The sequence below is a fragment of the Rattus norvegicus genome, chromosome 11 (genome assembly GCF_036323735.1).
Source record: "Rattus norvegicus strain BN/NHsdMcwi chromosome 11, GRCr8, whole genome shotgun sequence".
NCBI lineage: Eukaryota > Metazoa > Chordata > Mammalia > Rodentia > Muridae > Rattus > Rattus norvegicus.
Window position 1 is genome coordinate 32908889 of NC_086029.1, and position 20653 is coordinate 32929541.

The following is a 20653-nucleotide window of genomic DNA, read 5'->3' on the forward strand; positions in this document are numbered from 1 at the left end:
CATGATTGAAACTCAGTCTGATAAAACTAATGTTCAGATGCTACCTACATACTAGTATATCGATCGGATCAATATATGATATAAAATCTATTTCATTGAAAAGTCATTCTTAATCTGAGTTTTAAATCACTATAGACATCATTAAATTTTTTTCATTCTTCTTGAAAGGTTATTAAACATAGCTTTAAAATAGATGAACCCAAACATTAAGCTTTAGTATGATGAAATTTCTTGATCCTATAGGTATATTAAACCTAGTCCATTTTCTTATGTTTTCTATATACTTACAGTTGCTTAACAGAACCTTGTCTCAGGCTTTTTACCCTTTGAGCCAAGGCACTTTTTTTTTATTAACTTGAGTATTTCTTATATACATTTCGAGTGTTATTCCCTTTCCCGGTATCCGGGCAAACATCCCCCTCCCCCCTCCCCTTCCTTATGGGTGTTCCCCTCCCAACCCTCCCCCCATTGCCGCCCTCCCCCCACCAGTCTAGTTCACTGGGGGTTCAGTCTTAGCAGGACCCAGGGCTTCTCCTTCCACTGGTGCTCTTACGAGGATATTCATTGCTACCCATGAGGTCAGAGTCCAGGGTCAGTCCATGTATAGTCTTTAGGTAGTGGCTTAGTCCCTGGAAGCTCTGGTTGCTTAGCATTGTTGTACATATGGGGTCTCGAGCCCCTTCAAGATCTTCCAGTTCTTTCTCTGATTCCTTCAACGGGGGTCCTATTCTCAGTTCAGTGGTTTGCTGCTGGCATTCGCCTCTGTATTTGCTGTATTCTGGCTGTGTCTCTCAGGAGCGATCTACATCCGGCTCCTGTCGGTCTGCACTTCTTTGCTTCATCCATCTTGTCTAATTGGGTGGCTGTATATGTATGGGCCACATGTGGGGCAGGCTCTGAATGGGTGTTCCTTCAGTCTCTGTTTTAATCTTTGCCTCTCTCTTCCCTGCCAAGGGTATTCTTGTTCCCCTTTTAAACAAGGAGTGAAGCATTCACATTTTGATCATCCGTCTTGAGTTTCATTTGGTCTAGGCATCTAGGGTAATTCAAGCATTTGGGCTAATAGCCACTTATCAATGAGTGCATACCATGTATGTCTTTCTGTGATTGGGTTAGCTCACTCAGGATGATATTTTCCAGTTCCAACCATTTGCCTACGAATTTCATAAACTCGTTTTTGATAGCTGAGTAATATTCCATTGTGTAGATGTACCACATTTTCTGTATCCATTCCTCTGTTGAAGGGCATATGGGTTCTTTCCAGTTTCTGGCTATTATAAATAAGGCTGCAATGAACATAGTGGAGCACGTGTCTTTTTTATATGTTGGGGCATCTTTTGGGTATATGCCCAAGAGAGGTATAGCTGTATCCTCAGGCAGTTCAATGTCCAATTTTCTGAGGATCCTCCAGACTGATTTCCAGAATGGTTGTACCAGTTTGCAATCCCACCAACAATGGAGGAGTGTTCCTCTTTCTCCACATCCTCGCCAGCATCTGTTGTCCCCTGAGTTTTTGATCATAGCCATTCTCACTGGTGTGAGGTGAAATCTCAGGGTTGTTTTGATTTGCATTTCCCTTATGACTAAAGATGTTGAACATTTCTTTAGGTGTTTCTCAGCCATTTGGCATTCCTCAGCTGTGAATTCTTTGTTTAGCTCTGAACCCCATTTTTTAATAGGGTTATTTGTTTCCCTGCGGTCTAACTTCTTGAGTTCTTTGTATATTTTGGATATAAGGCCTCTATCTGTTGTAGGATTGGTAAAGATCTTTTCCCAATCTGTTGGTTGCCGTTTTGTCCTAACCACAGTGTCCTTTGCCTTACAGAAGCTTTGCAGTTTTATGAGATCCCATTTGTCGATTCTTGATCTTAGAGCGTAAGCCATTGGTGTTTTGTTTAGGAAATTTTTTCCAGTGCCCATGTGTTCCAGATGCTTCCCTAGTTTTTCTTCTATTAGTTTGAGTGTGTCTGGTTTGATGTGGAGGTCCTTGATCCACTTGGACTTAAGCTTTGTACAGGGTGATAAGCATGGATCGATCTGCATTCTTCTACATGTTGCCCTCCAGTTGAACAAGCACCATTTGCTGAAAATGCTATCTTTTTTCCATTTGATGGTTTTGGCTCCTTTGTCAAAAATCAAGTGACCATAGGTGTGTGGGTTCATTTCTGGGTCTTCAATTCTATTCCATTGGTCTATCTGTCTGTCTCTGTACCAATACCCTGTAGTTTTTATCACTATTGCTCTGTAATACTGCTTGAGTTCAGGGATAGTGATTCCCCCTGAAGTCCTTTTATTGTTGAGGATAGCTTTAGCTATCCTGGGTTTTTTGTTATTCCAGATGAATTTGCAAATTGTTCTGTCTAACTCTTTGAAGAATTGGATTGGTATTTTGATGGGGATTGCATTGAATCTGTAGATTGCTTTTGGTAAAATGGCCATTTTTACTATATTAATCCTGCCAATCCATGAGCATGGGAGATCTTTCCATCTTCTGAGGTCTTCTTCAATTTCCTTCTTCAGTGTCTTGAAGTTCTTATTGTACAGATCTTTTACTTGCTTGGTTAAAGTCACACCGAGGTACTTTATATTATTTGGGTCTATTATGAAGGGTGTCGTTTCCCTAATTTCTTTCTCGGCTTGTTTCTCTTTTGTATAGAGGAAGGCAACTGATTTATTTGAGTTAATTTTATACCCAGCCACTTTGCTGAAGTTGTCTATCAGCTTTAGTAGTTCTCTGGTGGAACGTTTGGGATCACTTAAATATACTATCATATCATCTGCAAACAGTGATATTTTGACTTCTTCTTTTCCGATCTGTATCCCCTTGACCTCCTTTTGATGTCTGATTGCTCTGGCTAGAACTTCAAGAACTATATTGAATAAGTAGGGAGAGAGTGGGCAGCCTTGTCTAGTCCCTGATTTTAGTGGGATTGCTTCAAGTTTCTCTCCATTTAGTTTAATGTTAGCAACTGGTTTGCTGTATATGGCTTTTACTATGTTCAGGTATGGGCCTTGAATTCCTATTCTTTCCAGGACTTTTATCATGAAGGGGTGTTGAATTTTGTCAAATGCTTTCTCAGCGTCTAATGAAATGATCATGTGGTTTTGTTCTTTCAGTTTGTTTATATAATGGATCACGTTGATGGTTTTCCATATATTAAACCATCCCTGCATGCCTGGGATGAAGCCTACTTGGTCATGGTGGATGATTGTTTTGATGTGCTCTGAGCCAAGGCACTTTTTTTTTGTCTCAGATGAGTTTGACTGCTGTTCTTTAGAACAACATTCGTAATCTCCATCTAAGTTTTCTATTTTTAATTTCAAAGAGGTAGCACTTGAGACACTAGTTATGCAAAGTCCAGTAATTATCGACAGATATGATTTATAAAAAACTCTCAATTCATTTTTATAACAATGTCATAATTAAACAAAAATTGCTTTTAATTCTAATACTATATATCTTAAGCAGACTTCAAGAATGGTTACTTAGTCTATTAATAAATGCTAAAGCATCATTTTTTCTCATTACATATAACCTTCATCACTGTAATTTATTCAATTTTATCATATAATCAAGGTAAAAGGTTCATAATCCCACTGTCCAAACTTAGACAGTCAACAATAACTTTTTGAATGCCATTTTATATCTTTCAGTTGTGAAAGTAATTTACTTCCACAGAATATCTGAGTTTTGAATGAAAAAAAAAGTTGCCTGCAAATCACACAATGTATATCCTTTTATGTCACTCAATAAATATAAGCTTTTAAAAATTGAAAAGTGATATTCATTAGAGAATTAAAAATTAAAAAAGTCTTTTCTTTACAAATCAGGAAACTAATTCAATGAAAAGATTACGTTGCTTCAATGTTGAATGCTGTGTGTCTTATCCCAATCAAATTCCTACTGGACAGTATCTTGCTCTTTTGATAAAAATGGAGAGGATTCATAATGTCTAAACATATAATTCATAATCATTTGTCTCTTTTTAAAATAGAACTTCTTATAGATTCAAGTACAAGTGCTCAGTACAAGTGGAAAATGAATTTCATATTCATTTAATTAATACATAAGAAGTTTTTAATATTACCAATTTCATGTGGTACAACGAAATTACTAATTAATTTCATGTGTCAATATCGAAGGAAAGTTTCCTTTAAACTTATTCCAACAGATTTGCTTTGTTGCTCAGAATCATGCCTCTTATTAGATAGAAACTGACATGTTTAATTTTTTTTCCCGGTAACATGATATAACCCTGCCTAAAAATCAACAGCTAGTGTGGATTTTCCTGCTTGACCCCTGCCCTGTATGATTCATATTATTTGTCTATTAACAAAACTGTTGTAACTGTTGAAATGAACATTATTATGAGTAGGTAATGCATTGGTTCACAGTAAGCCACTCTTCATGTTGCCCATGTTATCTCACACTAAACTAATGTGTACAGTGACATGTCTTATGTACTTAACATGCTTTTTCACATTGGTTAGAACCTTGTGTATGCGTATACAAAGCAAGTAATCCCTACCTGGTCTAGATGCCATTATTTACTATTTACACTAACTCTATTTGGTAGTCATTTTCTCTGTTATTGTATTACTTCAACATGTATCGATGTAGGGAATTCTCAGCCAAATATTGGCGCTGTTGACTCTCTCCTTTTATAGGATGTTTCCTTGAGAAGAATCATCCTAAGAGAAAGCTTCTGGTTCTCTGTCTTATGACCAATTACTTTCCTTTAATCAAGTTATTATGACATTATTATTAAGATTTATTGGGTATGTATAATCTAACGAAGTCCCATAAACCACGATGATTAATAGCTGAAAATGAAAGCATTTGAAAACTTCCAGTGTCTCTTCACAAAAAATGCTGAATGGTTCAATTTTTATATTTTTTTGCTATAAAGAATAATGATGCTAGTAAATTCTTATGCTAGAATACTTAAAGGTAGTTGGCATTGTTTGTGTGTATTTTTTATCTTTATTTAAAAAATTATGTTAGGACTTGCAGTGTAACCCTTACTGGCCTAATACTATGTAGCCAACGATGGTTCAAACTCATTACAAACCTCCTGCCTCATTCATTGGTGTGCTGAGAATCTTACATATGTAAGAAATTGTAACTCCAAACTGAGGCTTAATTTAAAGTTAAATTATATTCAAAGTGTAGCATATCACCTGAAAAAGTTTAACTTAGGTATATTTAAATATTTTAGTTATCATCATAATGTGGGAATATCTCCTTTTACAGCACTAGGCTGGGCACCACAGCAAGAGTTTCTATTTGTCACAAAGCCTCAAAAGTATTACTTCGTCTGCAGGTTTCAATGACCTTTCAGAGATGCAGAATGACTCACTTAGTGGATTGTAGGAACCAAAAGCAAGAAAACATATATTAGCATGTATATGATATATATTCCCACATATGGGATAATATCCATATATATATGTGTGTGTATGTGTGTGTGTGTGTGTGTGTGTGTGTGTATGAGTGTGTGTTTGTGTCTGTATATCCCTTTTAATCTCAATCTCCTCTTTCTGTTCTTGACTTGTGTTTTTCCTTGCTGTCACTCAAATTCATGAGCTATTTTTATCTGTTGTAATAAAGTTACATAGATACAAACTACTCTGTCCGTATGTATGTATGTATGTATGTATGTATGTATGTATGTATGTATGTATAATGACATCAAGACTGGCAGTTGATATTACTTAATTAGTTGATGGTCTCTGCCCCAGGAGACAGCATTTCTTCTAGTCTTCTCATTTACCAGTTGCCTCTAGTTCTTTGTCTAGGGTTAAAGTCTTGAGAGCTTTTCTCTCTCCACTCTAGCGTGTCCATTGTCTAATTTTTCCCAGGAAGCCAGTCTAATGAGAGTTCATGAGTATAGCTCCTCTGACATTTCTAAGAAATAGAACCTGACAGTCAAATTCCTCTTCCTCTGACCCTTACAATATTTTCCTTCTCTTCCAAGCAAGAATCCCTTGAAACTATGCTGCAGATGTATTAAGGAGGTCTGGACATCAAATGATCTCTTCTGCTTTGCATTATGGGCAGTCATAGCTTTCTGTTTTCTGCAGTGGTTAAATCATGAGTCCTCTAATTAGATTTCAGACAATCTCATCAAGATGAAAACCGTAGTTGGTGTTAAAAACCTAAACAAGTACTAATGGAGTCATGAAAATTGACAAAAATCTACAACTGTCTCTTTACCAAAGCAGCATAATTTCAAAACACATTATAAATATTTATTCTTATACCCACTAACAAATTAGCAATTGGTAAATATTTTCTACTTCTTTCCATTAATCCCCTAACATAACAAATATTTGCTATGCATCTTTACCTCCATTAATTGTCTTAAAATATACTTTTACAAAGATACTAAGAAGCGTTCTACTAATCTTCTGAGAGATTTTTTGATCCAACCAAATTTGGAAGCTGCGAATTCATGACAGGTTAATTTTGCATCCAGGTATCTTCTTCAACCACAATATGGCAGATCTGAATGTCACCCCTAAGAACATGTTTATTACATAATGTGAAACACATCCACTCTATATTTAAGATTCTCAACAGCGTTAACAGCATTAAGCTGTCCAAAAGTCCAAGATCAACATTTTTTTTATACAATTCTCAATAACCACCCCTGTTTTGCAACCAATTTTGGCTGTGTTCCTTTACTGGCAAAACTAGTTGATTTCCCAAGTGTTTCAGAGCTGACTGTTCTTGAGACTTACTATTATTGTCATAAAAACAAAAACAAAAACAATAACAATGTGACAGGCTGAATAGGAGGCTGCCTTTTAATTTTCTCTGCCAACTCTACTAGCCAATCACCTTAAACTCAGGTCCACACAAATGTGGATGCGCCTGTGCACGGGCACACACACACACACACACACACACACACACACACACACACACACACAGGCATGGAAACAAGTCCATTTATACAATTCAGCATGAATGACTGCTAGTCTTAATTCCCAGTTGAGCCCTCATTTCCGCCTGAATTTTTATGAGGACTCATTACTTTTCATAATCCTACGTTTTTTTCCTGAGCTCCTATCAAAGTAGCACGACAAGCTTTGATGGCTACATTCTAGTCTTTTCTCTTCCTCATTTCTTCAAATGCTTCCAAACTCCTTGTATTAACCTAGTCTAAATCATTCTCATACCTCACAGCAATGGTGTAAGTTTTGTGTACCAATATCCTGAAATAGTAAAAATCTTTATTCATGTGAACAAATTCCTAACCTAAACAACTTACCAAATAAATTATTCAGGCTCCTAATTTCAGGCATTTAATCCTATCACCACATAGGGATAGTATTATAGATTATCATCTCCAAGAAACAAAGTACAAAGAACCCTGTGTCATTGGGATGTGTCCTTTTCTCCTTTGTATCCTGAGTGAGCTTCTGACCTGGATTCAACACTGCCAAAGGTCCATGATGACTTCTCTGCTAACTCCTCATAAACAATCTTTGGTGGAAATGCTCTCACAGATGCATTGGATATCTCTCAATCTAATAAATTTGCAATCAAAGTAAACATACTATTGCCTTACTCCCCCTTTTGTTAATGCTCTGAAATGCTGGTGTGAAAGGATGGAAGGACACTTTTGTGTAGCTCTCATAACGAAATTTAACCAAATATTGCATTTACTCTGTCTGAAAGCTTTCCATTCTGTGCTGGAGAGTAAATGCCTAATACTGTGTGCTTGTGCGCATGCATGTTCATGCAATATTCTCATATTTATATTTGACTTTAATATGAAACAAATATGTGTATTATTTCTGTTATGGATGTCATTCATTAGATTCTCACACTTCATTCTTCATATTTAATTCCTCAAATGCCTAATGATGTATTAGATACTAAGAACATTTTAAAGAATTTAAGTCCTGCAATATTTTGGCTATTCAACCCAATTTACTGTTGTGGGTGAGACTTTCGGTGTTACAATCTGAATCACATATCCTGATACTCTTGAGATTCCTTTTCTTAGTTTTTAACCTTTAACATTAGCAATTAAGCTAACGAAATGTGTGACAGACAATAAATATTTATAAGTGATTGTTCATTGGCATTGGTAATGCTCTTTGCTTCTCTGGTGAGAGTTACTCCCCCCTGGAATACTTAGAGAATCTCCTCTCCTCAGTAGTCTATAATCAGGACTTAGTAAGTATGTGTGAGTGTGAGTTTATGGAGGAAGATAATGTAGAGTGGTGAGAAACCTTCACTTTTATCCATTTCTTCCTTTCTATGGCACTCAGTTCTAAAGGATTCTTTACTTAACATTTCTATTACAGAAAATTTTCTTCCCCACTCTAGATTCAAGATGTAACTTGTTTGGTGAGTTATTGCTGTAATGTAAGCATTTATTATAATGTAAGAAAATACAGAAATGTTTAAAATAGCTCATCTACATCTTCAATAAAATATAATGTGTTTATACTGGGAGAGGGAAAATGTTGGGCAAGAATGCCAATACTGATATCTTTTAGCTTAGAAAGGTCACCAAAATACAATAAATACAGAGACATAATCATGAAACATAACATTAAAGGGGAATAAAATAACTTGAACAGGCTCCTGGAAAAAAATTGTTTCTGGCATTGAAAGTAGAAGAATGATTTGTTTTACTGCATGATCTCAGAAGCCACTGATTAAATTTTATTAATAAAATTTTAACCACATTTAGAATTATATGGGAGCAAGTAAAATGGAGATATATAGTCATGTCCACTGAACTTTGTAAAATTTAATTCATAAGACTCTACCTAAACATAATTATTTCTGCTATTTTTGGTGGAGAAAAAAACTAAGTCATATGTCAATTGATTTTTAAAGTCTCTTTTTCTTGACTCAAAATCAAGCAATTGAAATGATATGTCCCATGAGAAGTAATTAAACATTCTCCCGATATGGCAACAGTAAAACTAACCTTGCTAATAAATATTAATGAAAATGCCATATACATTATGTCAGTTATAAATTAATATAATGGTTTATTAAATATATTATTGCTGGGTTTGTCTTTACTATAGTGTTTTAGCTCATACATAGGTATATATACTTTACTTCTTATTCCCTATCTCCCTTACATAATGATATCAAGGGAATGGATACAGTCATGTGCTTATTGACTTACTGGCAAGCCCAGATGTTTTCTTTTTATTCAAATAGAATAAAAGCAAGTCATTTAAACAATGGTTAAAGCTTTCTTTTTAAAAGTTAAAATCTCCCCTTCTAGTTTCTACTAAAACTAACTTAATGGTGATTACAGCTGGTACAGATGGTCAGAAAGTCTCCCTTGTCTGTATAAATAAGGTCACCTAAGTCCCAGAAAAATTTTAAGTAACTGACTGGTATCTCTGTAGAGGATCTTATGGCAATATTAATACTGTGGATAGAGATCTTGGTACAGATCACATAAATTAGATACCTGTGAATCTTATAATTTTATAAAAGTATTCTAAGAATAATTAATCAGGCTCACAGGTATGATAATTATTTTTTTGTGGATTTGATAGGACGTACATAAAAATATTAAGTTATGAAGAAAAGGTTTATAATGTCTCACAATTCTTTAATATAGTCCATCATGACAAGGAATTAATAAAAGGTGGAGCTTGAGTTTTACTTAGTATCATGAAACAAAGAATGATGAATGAATGTTAATATTCTACTTACTTTCTTCACTTAGTCTATGATCGCATGTCACCCACAGTGGGTAAATATCTCTACCACAATTATACAATCAACATAGTCATCCAAGGTCATTCCTAGACATCTGTCTCACAGATTACCTTCATCACAACAGAACTATATTGAGTCCTTTTGAAAGGAATGCTTCCATTGACTTCTTACTAGTCTTCATCATTGAAATGTCACATTGCCTATTAGTTCGATCCCATTTCTCACATTTCCAAAACATAATCCCTCTAATAACAGGCAAAATACTCTAAATAGCATTATATCTTGAGTTTGTAACAGCAATGTTTCAAGTAAAGAGGCTCATATTTAATCTATAAATAATTAATAATTGTGAATTCTCAAAACATTTAATAATGCTTAGATTATAAGCATGGATTATATGTATTCTATTAATGTACCTCTCTACTATTTTCTGCATGTGTTCCAGGACTTTGAGGTTTGGGCTGTTGCTCTATGTTGTACTAAATATTGGCACCATAAGTTCTCTCTGTTGTCAGGGGCAGGGAGATCTTTACATACACCAAGTGATGTTATGTGACTTTTCTCCTTAAGTTAAAATTATTGTTTGAATAAAGATGCCTACAGTCTACAGCAGGGCAGAAGAGAGGTAGTTCTCCAACTCAGAAAGAGTGGACTGGGTACCAACTCTGAAACTGCTGAACTTGGCAGCTCTTGGTATCTGATTCTAAATAAATAAACAAACAAACAAACAAACAAACAAACAAATAGTAAGAAGCAACTTTGTCAGAAATTCCAGAAATGAAGTATTTGCAAGAATGACGATGTTACAGTGCATTTCACAACTCTCACTCCAGAAGATTCTACTTGCCATAGAAAGTGATTAACTTAGGTATCCACAACTGACCAAAGTGCAGAGAATGAGAGACTATGGAATATTCAGCCATAAAAGACATTAATGGGGGTTGGGGATTTAGCCCAGTGGTAGAGCGCTTGCCTAGCAAGCGCAAGACCCTGGGTTCGGTCCCCAGCTCCGAAAAAAAGAAAAAAGAAAAAAGAGAAAAAAAGACATTTATGTATTTCCCATCCTAAACCTCTAGTCTCACAGATGACTAAAGAAAGAGTTGAACACCCAGAGGCAGTGGAGTAATCATCTAAACACAAAAGGGCATTTGCACATATGAGCTCACAAGAATTGGGACAGAAAGCACAAAACCTGTGAAAGCCAAACACAGACAGAACCCAGAAAGAAGATGGAGTCTTGCCCAGAGCTAAGTAGCTATTGACACTTTTTAGTTTGTGCGAGAGACAGAGATTTCTCTAAGCCTCTAGCCTCTAGTGTGTGGGTCATTTTTTCAATGGAACACCACATATCTAGTAATATTTGAGCAACACAATTTGCCATTGAAGAGATTAAAAACAAAGATACCAGATATCTTTTTAGGTAGGTAAGGACTATGGTGAATTAGGAATAATGGTATAGGGGATGAATATTGTAAGAAAGCAACTCTCAGAGAAGAAGTAATGTTAAAAAACAAATATGATTTTTTTAAAAAAATTATAAATGCTAGAAAGGTTTATAGGCATTTTTGCTTGTGCTAGCACTGTCCCTTGTTTGTAATAGAAACAGCAGCCTTTGGTTCTATAACAAGATACTTGCCTTTTGGTCTAAACAAACTTACTCTATTCAGCCCTGAGTAGTTTGCCATTATAGAAAATGAACAAATAAATGTCTCTAAGTGGACAATTGACTTAAGATACTTATATAGTGACTGTTTTACATAAAGAATTATATGAGGTAAAATGCCTATCTCATAACATTTTGTCAACAGCATAAAATTATGTAATTTGTTAGATGTTTATACTCGTTGGTCTAGCCTACTCAATTCATGCCATTTCTTTATTGACTATTTACAGAGAATATCCAATGTGATACTATTTCCTCCTTCATGTGTCTTCTTATTTCTCTATGTTTTGCTAGAATCTGCCAGGATATCTCTACTTCAGAGGCAAATAATTTCAATAAAGTTAATGAAGGTATTCAAATCAACATGGTAAGTAAATACTTGAGAATTTTTAATCACTGCCAAGTATTTTTACTTTCTACATTGACTTCCTTTTTCTTCCACCTTTCCTTTTTGGAATTCATTTATTATTCACCCACTGAAAACTCAGTGTCTGAGTCAGTGCTACTCTCCATTGTTCAACAAAACAGAAGCGGGAATATTAAAGGAGCTTTTGTCCTTAAGTTGTCAAAACAAGAGAGTTAGCAGTAGCTGTAGAGCTATGGGTGCGCAGCTCATTACAGATTTGACAGGCTTTGTAAAGTTTCTCTTCTTCAGAAGCCCTTAATCCTTCTAGTGTTTACCTTCTCATATATTCTTTTTTGTTGTTGTTGTTGTTTTTGTTGTTGTTGTTTTTTCCGGAGTTGAGAACTGAACCCAGGGCCTTGCGCTCATATATTCTTAACTTTCTTCTGTTTAGTGACATATATCTGAGCCTGAAGAACGTTTCTAATCCCAGACCATTCAAAGTTCAATACTTCATACATGTTTTATTCTGTATCACATAAGCATATAAATGCATCTGCTTAATACTTTTTTTTTTACCCTCCAGATTTTATTCCCCTCCTGGTCCACTCTCTGACTGTTCCACATCCCATACCTCCTCTCCAACTCCCTGTCTCTATGAGGATGCTCCCACCTTCCCAACCCACCAGACCTCTACTCCATGGGGTCTCCAGTATCTTGAGGGTTAGGTGCATCTTCTCTGACTGAATGGAGACCAAGCAATCCTCTGCTGTATATGTGTTCGGGGCCTCATATCAGAACACGTATCATGCCTGGTTGGTGGTTTCGTGTCTGAGAGATTGCCAGAGTCCAGGTTAAATGAGACTGCTGGTTCTTCTACAAGGTCACCTTCCTCCTCAGCGTCTTGCATCATTTACCTAATTCAACCACAACATATTCTTCATTGGTTGGGTACAAATATATGCATTTAACTCTTTCAGCTGTTTGTTGGGTCTTTTGGAGGGCAGTCATGATAGGTCTCTTTTTTGTGACCAGTCCATAGCCTCAGTAATAGTGTCAAGACTTGGGCCTTCCCCTTGAGCTGGATCCCACTTTAGGCCTGTTGCTGGACCTTTTTATTGAGACTCTCTTAGTACAAGATTTTGCAATTAAATGATAAAGTATGCTAAAACTATCTGAAATAGTTTTATGCTTGTTTCTGAACATAGGTGTTGAAAAAGTAAGTATCTGGGGTTAATTACTTCCAAGAGTAAAAGTAGTATTTTTAGTTGAACAATATTTTTCCACTGAAAACTGAATTATGCTTATGACTTGCTATGACCTTATTTGATAATGTTAAAACTAAAGGTTACTTTGCAAAATGTAATTACCAACTTCCAGAAGGGGTTTAAGATGCTTACAACTTAACATCACTGAATTAACTGCTTAACAACATGTGTGATGATGACCAAATGCACTTAGATCATGCTATTATTTCAACTAAAACATAACAAAAGTTTTGATAGCTGATTCGTGAAAGAAAGTATCTGAGAGATAAGTACTATGTTTAGCTCTAGGCCTGGACATCAGGAGGAAAAGAAAAATGAAATATGATTAAATCATTTTTTTAAATTTTCTATTTAAATTTAAGATAGTTGAATAGAAAATTTTTATGTAAAAATTAAATTTCTATTGAAATGATCTTAAAGGCTCTTGTTTTGACAATTTGGCTTTTCCTAAAATTTAATCACTACTGTAAAACAGTTGATGTGGAATTTGGCAGCACATCTTATCTCTGAGCTACTTCGTGAATTACAACCTCTGTTGTGTAATGGGGACTTTAAGACTCTGGGGAATGGCAGTAACCACAGTGACAGGAGAACACCTGGTTATTGGCATTTCCTCTTTTGTAATAGATGTCCAAACAGGCCCCTAGACACCTGCAGGAATTGCTAGGGTGTATCTGACTGTGGCTCTTGATAAATTATTAGCAGACACTATCTGAAAGTAGGCTCCTAAACTTTACTATTATCCTGGAAAAGAGAATTATCAGCTTACTAGGAAGAAAGATACTGGTGAATATTCTGAAGAAAATGATGTATATTTAATTACCATTGCTTCATTCTGGTAAATTCAATGGAGGACAGGGAACATAGCCTACATAATATACAAATGAATAGTCATAATTTGCATATATAACAAAAATTACTGTCTGTGAAACTGTTTGGACATTTACAGTTTTTATGTATGGAATCAAAATATACCGAAAAATAGTGTCTTCATGGGATCCCTGGGTCATGCAAATTACACTCTCTTCAGAGTTCAATTACACATTTCTTTCCCATGAAATTGAATGGATTGCTACAAAATTAATGCAGTTTGGACACAGTAAATAATCAACAAGACTCCTGTTTCTCTAATTTCTTTCCAACACAGATGCCTCTTCTAACTCTGAGGCTTTTACAAGTACTACAAATTACTTGCTTAGTTGGTCTTTCTAAAATTTCTTCCTAGACTTTTATTGTTGGACAAGAAGATAAATTCCCGGACATATATTACTTATGCAACCAGGTTCACTTACAACAAAGAGATACAGAAGAAACAGCAGATGAATATTTGCTTAAGTGAGGTCTAGAGACTCAAACTCTGCTCCCACAGTCATAGGAATAATGTACACTTGCACAAAACTAATCTTTTAAAAGCCTGTGGCTTTTAGAACTTCCTGGTGGCTGCCCCGAGTTTCCTATCCCCCATTGCTACACAGCTTTCTTCTATTTCCCGACTCTCTGTACATCACCCCTGTCTCCTCCCACACCTGATCTTGTCCCCTTACCCCTTCCCCTGTACTCTTTCTCTCAAGTCCCTCCCACCCTCTAACTTCCATGGTTATTTTGTTTCCCCTTCCAAGTAGAACTGAAGAATCTATATTTGGTCTTCTTTCTCCATGAGCTTCTTATGGTCTGTGAGTTTTATCCTGGGTATTCTGAGATTTTTTTCCCCTTATATCCACTTATCCGGGAAAGCAAGAGGCACCCAGAAGCCAAAGGGGATGACATTAGCTGAAATACCCAACAAAGAGGAGAGAGAACCCATAGAGCAAATATCCAGATTGTAGTCATGGTTCCCAATTGAGAAATGGGGCCAAACACACATCTCGAAAATTTTAACCAAGAATTGCTCCTGTGTAAAGAAAATACAGAAACAATGAGTGGAGCAGAGATGAAAAGAAAGGCCATCCAGTGACTGCCCCACCTGGGGATCCATCTCATATGCAGCCACCAAACTCAACTCTACTGCTAATGTCAAGAAGTGCTTGCTGATAGGAGCCTGATATAGGTGTCTCATGAGAGGCTCTACAAGAGCCTGACCAATATAGAGGCAGATGCTTGCAGATAACCATTGGACTGAACATGGGGACCCCAATGGAGGAGTTAGGGGAAGGACTAAAGGAGCTGAAGGGTTTGCAACCCTATAAGAAGAAAAACAATATCAAACAACCAGACCCCCCCCCCCCCCAGAGCTCCCAGGGACTAAACCAACAACTAAAGAATACACATGAAGGGACCCATGGCTTCAGCTGCATATGTAGCAAAGGATGACCATACCTGGTATCAGTGGGTAGGGAATGCTTGGCCGGTGACATGGGAGTAAATGGGTACAGTCTCTCATGTCATCCCTTTCTGTGAGGAAACAAAATGAGAGTTTACAGCATTTCATATATCCTACACAACAAAGCAGGCTGCCCTCTTCATCTGGCTCATCCATCTGTAATCTAGCAGACAAATGCTACCACAGAGACAACTTTATATTAAAATATACTTGAATTAAATCAAATGCAAAGCATCTCATCAGGTAACAGAATTTTGATTAAATATAATTTGGTTGGAACAGAGATAATATTATTTAAACATCTATTGTAACTAGGATAAAGCTGTTGCTTCTTTTATCTAATATACATATTAGCAAAATTTGGCAGAAGAGCAAATCTCTAATACAGGAGAACTAATATCAACCTATTACAATGCTCCTGTTTGAATCAGCAATGAACATAGAACCAAACAATTGGTCTTGATTGAATTAATCATTAGAATCCATTTCAATGTTTTTTTAATCTACAGGTTATTGCTATAGCATTGTTCTAACCCATAAAAGATAGAAAATCTACTATATTTTACCTGACCACCATGGAAATCTGTTATTAAGAAGTCAAGGCATCACTATTTGTGGATGATGTGATAGTATTGCCAAAATTCTATCAGAGACTCATAAAGCTGAAAAATAGCTTCAGCAAAGTTGCTGGATATAAAATTAACTCAAAGACATAAGTAGCCTTACTTTATATAAATTATCAATGGGCTGAGAAAGAAACCACAAAAACAAAACCTTCACAATAGCCACAAATAAAATAATATACCTTGGTGTTACTCTAACCAAGCAAGTAAAAGTTCTGCATGAGAACTTCAAGTCCCTGAAGAAAGTATTGAAGAAGATATCATATGATGAAATGGTATCCCATGCTCTTGGATTACTAGGATTAACATAGTGAAAAATGGCCATTTTACCAACAGGAACCTATAGATTCAAAGATATCCCCATCAAAATTTCAACACAATTTTCTACATACATTGAAAGACCAATTCTCAACTTCATATGGAAGAATAAAATCTCAGGACAACCAAAACAATACAGAGCAATAAAAGATCCTCTGGAGGAATCACCATACCTGATCTAAAGCTGTAATACAGAGTAATATTTATAAAATACTGCATTGTATTGGTACAGAAACAGAGAAGTTGATTAATGAAATTGAATCCAAGACCCAGAAATTAACCCACACACCTCAGGACCCTTGATGTTTGACAAAGATGGAAAAGATGTTACTTAATGTTAACTGTAGCACAGAACCATGGTTAATCAACTTTGCTAGCCTTGTTTTTATTATGGAGCCACTAACCACTATGGAAATCAATCTGGACGTACCACAGGAAATTAGAAATTTATCAACCTGAAGACCTACTCTTGGCACATATCCAAAAGATGCCCCACCATGCAACAGGGGCACGTGCTCCACTGTGTTCAAAACAGCCCGATTTGTGATAGCCAGAAGCTGAAACAACCCAGATGTTCACAAAGGAAGAATGGATACAGAAAATGTGGTTCATTTACACAATGGAATATTATTCAGCTATTAAGAATGAGGACATTGTAAGTTTTACAAGCAAATGGAAGGAACTAGTAAATATTATCTTGAATGAGGTACCTCAGACCCAAGGGGACAGGCATGGTAAGGACTCACTAATCAGTGGATATTAGCCAAAAACAAGTACAGAATACCCAGGATACAATCCACAGAACTCAAGAAGGTTAACAAGGAGAACAGACCCAAGTAAGGATGCTTCAAGCCCACTAGGGAGGGAGAAGAAATCAATCATGGGGCAGGGCAGACGAGCAGAGGGACCTGGGGGGGAGAGGGGAGGGATTGGGGAAAAGGGGAACAAGTTCAGTTACTGGGCAGGGAACAGGAATTAAGCACTGTGGGCCAGCAGAGTGAATTGAAATATGCAACATTAAGAGGTAGGAGGCAGGAGGTGGGAGGCAGGAGGTGGGGGAACACTCTAGAATGTACCAGAGACTTGGGAGGTGAGAGACTCAAAGGGAGGGACCTTAGATGAAATGCCCAAAAGTGGAGAGAGAAAACTTGTACAGTCCACCTCCAGTAGAAAGATAGGCTATCAGTGGACTGATGGGGTTGCCATCTCACAGTGAAAGCCTCTGACCCAGTATTGTTCCTGTCTAAAAGAGCTCTTCAGGGACAAAAATATAGAAGAGACTGAGGGAGAGGATGTCCAGCCATCAGCCCAACTTGGTATGCATCTCAAGGGAGGCTCCAAGGCCTGACCCTATTACTGATTCTATGGTGTGTTTATAGACAAGAGCCTAGCATGGTTGTCCTCTGAGAGGACCAACAAGCAGTTGACTGAGACAGAAGTAGATACTTAAACCCAACCATTTGGCTTAAGTTGGGGAACCATGTGGCTGAATTAAGAAAGGGCTGGATAAAGTTGAGGGGCAGCTGGACCCCATACAAAGACCAGCCATCTCAACTCACTAAGACCTCTGAAGTCTCTCAGATACTGAGCCACCACCATTAGACAGCATACATTATCTGGTCTGGGTCCCCAGACACATATAAGGCAGAGGACTGCCTGGTTTACCCTCAACAAGAGAGGACATGCCTAAACCTGGAAAGACTTAAGGCCCCAGAGATTAGGGAGGCCTGACAGTGTCGGGTGGGAGTAGGGTGGGGAGGATGAGGACAGCAGGGGTGGGATGGGTGGGGAATTATGGGAGAAGAGAAATGGGATGAGAAACTTTGGTTGAATGGCAGGTGGACCAGTAAGAGGAAAAAGACTGGACTGTAATAAAAGATTAAAGATAAATATTAGAAAAAATAATTTAAAATGTTTAATTTGAAAAGATATTTTTACCATGTACAGGGGACAAAGCTGTAAGCAGAGCTCAGCATTATGCTTTGTGAGCCAAGAGAGAATCAACCAATCCCCTGCCCATTAAGGTCCAAGCAGACTGACTATAGCTGCAAGTTCATCAGCCTTAGTCCCTAGTCCAGTGTTCCTGTGACTGATGTCACAGTCTAAATTCAATATTCTTTGTAACATAGTGTCAAATTAATATTTATAATTCACTTCCCTAGGAATGTCTATCATTGGCAAGCTTTACAAGTAGGTGCTACATATGTTTTCTTCTGCAGAAGTGAAGTCTCTTCCTTCAGACCATGTCTATACATTGTATGGTATTCATAAAGCACATACGTTTTGATCTACTACAAGGTTTACCATCATTTTGGTCCCATAGTTGTTGAATAAAAATCAAAATCAAAATGCAATCTCCTATTATCTTTCTGTGGCATAGCTAGTTTTCTTTCTACTCTTCATTGACAGTGACCTATTTTTTAATTATGTCTGCAATACCTTACGACCCCTATGAGTCCACATGTAAGCCTTAGCTCTACACTGTCATCGTGTCACATAAAGTACCATGATCCTTGTAGTCACCACAAAATTTTCTCTTTTTCCTTCTGTGGCTACAAGATTATCAAACATTTCTTTTCTGACTGTATCTCCTTAATCCTTTGCATTGCTCAAATACACCTGCAGATGATCTGATTGTTCTGATCTTTGCAGCCTTGAGTACATGTCTTCCCTTATGGCTGTCCTCATGTTCTACCTGTACATTCTCACATGAGTTCTCAAGATGAACTCCGCTGAGGCCAGATGCAAAGATTTCTCTACATTTAAGTCCCACCTGACAGTGGTTACAGTGTTCTATCAGACACTGATATTTATGTATGTGCAACCTGAATCTAGTTATTCCATTGATACCAATAAAATATCATGTATATTTTATATTCTAACCTTCCCCATATTAAATCTCCTGAATTATTCCCTGAAGGACAAAGATGTAAAGATGTATTATAAAAAATATGGGGAAATATGCAACATACTTTCCTTTTTATGTACAATTATTTTATTTATTTACATTCCAAAAGTTGCTCCCCTTCTTGGTCTCTCCTCCCCAAGTACTTCACCTCACCTTCCCTCCCCTCCCTCTGAGAAGTTCTTCCCCAATGCCTAACCACCCCCACCCACCCCCACTTCATCCCCACTAGCATCCCTCTTCCCTGGGGAATCAAGTTTCCACTGGACTAAGCTCATCCTCTCTTACTGAGACCAGACAAGGCAATCCTTTTCTACACATGTGCCTGAGGCCCCAGAACAGCCAATGTATGCTCCTTGGTTGGTATCTTAGTCTTCAGGATTTCTGAGGGGTCCAGTTTGGTTGACACTGTTGTTCTTCCTATGGGGTTGCAGTCTCCCTAAGCTCCTTTAGTCTCTCCCCTAACTCTACTATAGATCTCAATCTAATGGTTGCCTTTAAGTATCAGCATTTGTCTCAGTCAGCTACTGATAGGGCTTCTCAGAGGGCAGCTATGCCAGGTTCCTGTCTGCAAGCATAATATGGCATCAGTAATAGTGTCCCAGTTGATGTCCACTCATGGGCTGGATCACAAGTTGCGTCGGGCACTGGTTACACTTCCTTTCAGTCTCTGTCCCATTTTCATTCCTGCATTTCCTTTGAACAGAAACAACTCTAGGTCAAAAATGTTTAAGATGGGTAGGTAGCCCCCTGGCTCAAGTTGAGGCCATGTCTATCTACTGAAGGTGATCTCTTCAGGTTCTATATCTCTACTGTTCAGCATTTCGGCTAATGTCATTCCCATTGAGTCCTGGTAGTTTCTAACATTCCAGGTCTCTGGGATTGTCTAAAGATTCCCCCTGCCCCCACCACACCTGGCCCTCCAGACTTCTCTGCTATCTTCCCCCATACCTGATTCTGCCCCCTTTCCCCTCCCCCTCCTACTTCCCATGCCCATGGATAGGTAGGATTAACAGTAAAAATGGCCATCCTACCATAAAAAAATCTATAGATTCAATACAATCCCAATTAAAATTCCAATCCAATTCTTCACGGGCATGCAAAGAGCAGCTTTCATCTTCATATGGAAAAAAATCCAGGATAGTGACAATTCTCAACAATAAAAGAAATTCTGGGAGAATTTCCTGATCTTATACTACAAAAACAATAGTGATAAAAAACACGGGGTTGGGGATTTAGCTCAGTGGTAGAGCGCTTGCCTAGGAAGCCCAAGGCCCTGGGTTCGGTCCCCAGCTCTGAAAAAAGAACCAAAAAAAAAAAAAACAAAAAACAAAAAACCCCCAAAACAAACAAACAAACAAACAAACAAAAAACACATGGTATTGGTGCAGAGACAGCTCAATCAGTGGAATAGAATTGAAGACGGAGAAATAAACTTCAACACCTGTGGACACTTGATGTTTGCAACATAGTTTCTTAAAGTATTTGTGCAATATGAATC